Source organism: Biomphalaria glabrata, chromosome 3, assembly GCF_947242115.1.
Source record: "Biomphalaria glabrata chromosome 3, xgBioGlab47.1, whole genome shotgun sequence".
Lineage (NCBI taxonomy): Eukaryota > Metazoa > Mollusca > Gastropoda > Planorbidae > Biomphalaria > Biomphalaria glabrata.
This window is the reverse complement of record NC_074713.1, coordinates 37233114-37238900: the sequence shown is the minus strand read 5'-3', so window position 1 is coordinate 37238900 and position 5787 is coordinate 37233114. Positions and strand designations below refer to the sequence as shown.

General features: G+C 39.1%; 1 long non-coding RNA gene across 1 annotated transcript; it reads right to left on the bottom strand.

Annotated features, from left to right (window-relative positions):
- Window positions 1-203: 203 nt before the first annotated feature.
- On the bottom strand, window positions 204-1518 carry LOC129925305 (uncharacterized). Its single transcript, XR_008777104.1, has 3 exons — window positions 1322-1518; window positions 902-1169; window positions 204-747 (listed from the first exon to the last, which is right to left on the bottom strand). It is a non-coding gene; the product is annotated as an uncharacterized LOC129925305 (long non-coding RNA).
- Window positions 1519-5787: the final 4269 nt, after the last annotated feature.

The following is a 5787-nucleotide window of genomic DNA, read 5'->3' as shown; positions in this document are numbered from 1 at the left end:
TACAGAGAACTAGATCTATAGATATTATAACGAGAACTATATCTAGAAAACAAAATCTTATAAGATAAGAATGATAATATACATATCTCTTAAGAGAGATAAATAGAAATACTCTACATCTAGAAAGAGAGATCGGTAAAGAGAGCAAGATCTATAAAGAGAAATCTATAAAGAGAACTAGTTCTAGAAAGAGAATCCAGAGCTCCTGTTAGACGGTGTTTCGCAACACTTCTATTTTAAAACTCTTTGATCTATTCTCTGCTTAGCACCGAGACATAATTGAACACGCAATATCGAACTGAATGCCCAGACCTAAACTAAAATCTAAAGAAATTGTGTTTGAAGTGGAACATTAAACTTAATTTATGATTGTAGCTAATGATTGGATTGTGCGACGCATGCAAGATCAATAGTTCAACAGCAGTGAATAGTTTTTCCCCAGTTTATCGCTATCAAGCTTTCCGATTTTAGCAAACAAATTGAGGAGCTTGTAATGGGGAGGATCTCTACCAATCACTTTGCAAGTAATAGAGCTACATCTCTACCAATCATTTTGCATGTAATAGAGCTACATCTCTACCAATCATTTTGCAAGTAATAGAGCTACATCTCTACCAATCACTTTGCAGTTAAAAGATTTAGATATCTACCAATCAATTTACAAGTAACATATCTAGACATATACCCACCAATCAGTTTACAAATAGACCTATACCCACCAATCACTTTACACGTAACATATTAGACCTACACCCACCAATCAATTTGAATGTAACATATCTAGACCTACACCCACCAATCAGTTTACAAGTAACATATCTAGACCTATACCCACCAAGCACTTTACACGTAACATATTAGACCTACACCCAACAATCAGTTTACACGTAACATATTAGACCTACACCCACCAATCAGTTTACACGTAACATATTAGACCTACACCCACCAATCAGTTTACACGTAACATATTAGACCTACACCCACCAATCAATTTGAATGTAACATATCTAGACCTACACCCACCAATCAGTTTACACGTAACATATCTAGACCTACACCCACCAATCAATTTGAATGTAACATATTAGACCTACACCCACCAATCAGTTTACACGTAACATATTAGACCTACACCCACCAATCAATTTACACGTAACATATTAGACCTACACCCACCAATCAATTTGAATGTAACATATTAGACCTACACCCACCAATCAGTTTACACGTAACATATTAGACCTACACCCACCAATCAATTTGAATGTAACATATTAGACCTACACCCACCAATTAGTTTACACGTAACATATTAGACCTACACCCACCAATCAATTTGAATGTAACATATCTAGACCTACACCCACCAATCAGTTTACACGTAATATATTAGACCTACACCCACCAATCAGTTTACACGTAACATATTAGACCTACACCCACCAATCAGTTTACACGTAACATATTAGACCTACACCCACCAATCAATTTGAATGTAACATATCTAGACCTACACCCACCAATCAGTTTACACGTAACATATTAGACCTACACCCACCAATCAGTTTACACGTAACATATTAGACCTACACCCACCAATCAGTTTACACGTAACATATTAGACCTACACCCACCAATCAATTTGAATGTAACATATCTAGACCTACACCCACCAATCAGTTTACAAGTAACATATCTAGACCTATACCCACCAAGCACTTTACACGTAACATATTAGACCTACACCCACCAATCAGTTTACACGTAACATATTAGACCTACACCTACCAATCAGTTTACACGTAACATATTAGACCTACACCCACCAATCAGTTTACACGTAACATATTAGACCTACACCCACCAATCAATTTGAATGTAACATATCTAGACCTACACCCACCAATCAGTTTACACGTAACATATCTAGACCTACACCCACCAATCTATTTGAATGTAACATATTAGACCTACACCCACCAATCAGTTTACACGTAACATATTAGACCTACACCCACCAATCAATTTACACGTAACATATTAGACCTACACCCACCAATCAATTTGAATGTAACATATCTAGACCTACACCCACCAATCAGTTTACACGTAATATATTAGACCTACACCCACCAATCAGTTTACACGTAACATATTAGACCTACACCCACCAATCAGTTTACACGTAACATATTAGACCTACACCCACCAATCAATTTGAATGTAACATATCTAGACCTACACCCACCAATCAGTTTACACGTAACATATTATACCTACACCCACCAATCAGTTTACACGTAACATATTAGACCTACACCCACCAATCAGTTTACACGTAACATATTAGACCTACACCCACCAATCAATTTGAATGTAACATATCTAGACCTACACCCACCAATCAGTTTACAAGTAACATATCTACACCTATACCCACCAAGCACTTTACACGTAACATATTAGACCTACACCCACCAATCAGTTTACACGTAACATATTAGACCTACACCCACCAATCAGTTTACACGTAACATATTAGACCTACACCCACCAATCAGTTTACACGTAACATATTAGACCTACACCCACCAATCAATTTGAATGTAACATATCTAGACCTACACCCACCAATCAGTTTACACGTAACATATCTAGACCAACACCCACCAATCTATTTGAATGTAACATATTAGACCTACACCCACCAATCAGTTTACACGTAACATATTAGACCTACACCCACCAATCAATTTACACGTAACATATTAGACCTACACCCACCAATCAATTTGAATGTAACATATTAGACCTACACCCACCAATCAGTTTACACGTAACATATTAGACCTACACCCACCAATCAATTTGAATGTAACATATTAGACCTACACCCACCAATCAGTTTACACGTAACATATTAGACCTACACCCACCAATCAATTTGAATGTAACATATCTAGACCTACACCCACCAATCAGTTTACACGTAATATATTAGACCTACACCCACCAATCAGTTTACACGTAACATATTAGACCTACACCCACCAATCAGTTTACACGTAACATATTAGACCTAGACCCACCAATCAATTTGAATGTAACATATCTAGACCTACACCCACCAATCAGTTTACACGTAACATATTAGACCTACATCCACCAATCAGTTTACACGTAACATATTAGACCTACACCCACCAATCAGTTTACACGTAACATATTAGACCTACACCCACCAATCAATTTGAATGTAACATATCTAGACCTATACCCACCAATCACTTTACACGTAACATATTAGACCTACACCCACCAATCACTTTACACTTAACATATTAGACCTATACCCACCAATCAATTTGAATGTAACATATCTAGACCTACACCCACCAATCAATTTGAATGTAACATATCTAGAGCTATACCAACTACTTTGTGTCGCGAAGCAAATAATGCGACTGTCTAACTGACGAGGGAGTGAAAGGATATGTCTTGAATGTCTGACTGACGAGGGAGTGAAGGGATATGTCTTGAATGTCTGACTGACGAGGGAGTGAAGGGATATGTCTTGAATGTCTGACTGACTAGGGAGTGAAGGGATATGTCTTGAATGTCTGACTGACTAGGGAGTGAAGGAATATGTCTTGGCTCTTCTTTTGTTCCTGACTTTTTAAATCCAGCAAACAACTTCACCATTGAGTAGAAACTTCTTGTTCTTTCAATGTATTCGAGTACATGGCAGCTATGTATTTAATTAAAACAGCTCGAGCTCAAATCCTTATAAAGAGTAGAATCGATAAATGTGAGTTCTATTTAGGTCTATATAATAACAGTAATATTTCATCAAAATATAAATGAGCATTTTGGGGCGAACACAGTACAGAGGAGATTTCATCAGAAGATGTAGGTCAGTGCTTTAGCAGCATGGGAACTCTATTTCCGTTGTCGCTTTGACAAAGTAAGATTATTTTTGTGTTCCATCTGAGCTCCCAGGATTGGAGGATTTAGTCTTCTAAGTAGTAGAGGGGTGACGCAGCAGAGGGGTGACGCAGGAGTCTGTCAAATATGTAAGGGAGGGGACGGGTGGTCGTGGATATGACGTAATGAAGGCGTATTTGCTGATTGCTTCCAGTTATGTGGTCAGTTTTCTCCAGATCGACCGGGCGACTCGTGTGACTGACGGCTCACTTGATTACTGTGATTTGATTGGCGGGATGCCCGCTATTGACCAGCGCTGGACCCTAGGGGCGGTGTGTGTATGTGTTGATGTTATTTTTATTTTTTTGTAGAGGGGTGGCTGAAGGGGCAAAGCAGTTTAGTGGCGCTGTGAGAGGAGATGATGGCGGAGAGATTTGATGGTGAAGGAGTGATTGGGTGCGTTTGATATAGCGTGTTATGCTGATTAAGTGTTCTTGGTCTTACTGCTCGAAAGCGATGTGACGGTTTGAAGGCGATGTGACGTATTAATGTGACAGTTTCATGTCGATGTGACGGTTTGAAGGCGATGTGACGTATTAATGTGACAGTTTCATGTCGATGTGACGGTTTGAAGGCGATGTGACGGTTTGAAGGCGATGTGACGTATTAATGTGACAGTTTCATGTCGATGTGACGGTTTGAAGGCGATGTGACGTATTAATGTGACAGTTTCATGTCGATGTGACGGTTTGAAGGCGATGTGACGGTTTGAAGGCGATGTGACGTATTAATGTGACAGTTTCATGTCGATGTGACGGTTTGAAGGCGATGTGAAGTATTAATGTGACAGTTTCATGACGATGTGACGGTTTGAAGGCGATGTGACGATTTACTTCTATTTGGTTCTTCAATTCTCAGACATAAAAGACTAGGTAGAAGTTAAGTTTCCGTTGTCTCACTGAATAGTTCAGTTGAAAACCCTAACCCTGAGTTTTAATTTATTAAAAAAAACATATCCCTCCGCGTTTATGTCGTCGCTTAGATTTTTATAGACCGTAGCAAGTTTACAGCGCAGTGATTTGCAAAGTGGTGTTAAGTGTCTGAGAGGAGCAGAAGATCACGCGTATGTATTTCTTCACTTATCATACCGCGTGCGTGTGTGTGTGTTTAGGCGGGGTCTACTTGTTACTAGTGAAGGTGGTGTAGTTATCTAGTTGAAAGGTTGGCTAATGTGTGGAGAGGGAGGGGGGCGGGATATTTCTACACTAGTCACATCAAGATAAAATAGGAAAGATCCGATGCACTTTGACCTTGGGGGTCAAAGCAACCCTCGGTCATCGAATGACTTAACCTTTTTTTTTTTTTTTACCACTTCTGCCACTTCTTGTGTGGCAGACGACACTAAGATGCAAAAGAGTTCTCTTCTGAAATGCTAGGAACTGCGTGAAGGGGTGAGGTGTAAGATATTGGCACTGATGTCCCATTCTGTCACTGCCAGGAAGCAGTAAAAGTCAAAGTGGCGCCCTACAGGGTTTTACAAGTTTGTTGCCCCCAAGAGTAATGACCCAGATGCTTATCGAATTTTGTTTTATATAACTTCAATCTTAATGCCTTAAGATACTTTCATTGGTCATTTTAAAGTCTATGTCGCAATGTTTTGTACTGACCACCCCACGATCTCCAACCAAATAACTAACTATTCAATTTTAGACCAAATTCTATTTTCGACACAGGTACCTGTAACCTATTTGGGACTCTGTGGTTATTTAGAAATATATTTATGGTCCTTAAACGGGTTATCTCTAAAACAATATCTCAACCAGGCGTCGCCTCGCAGGTTAGTGACGTCTTTAACTTTGT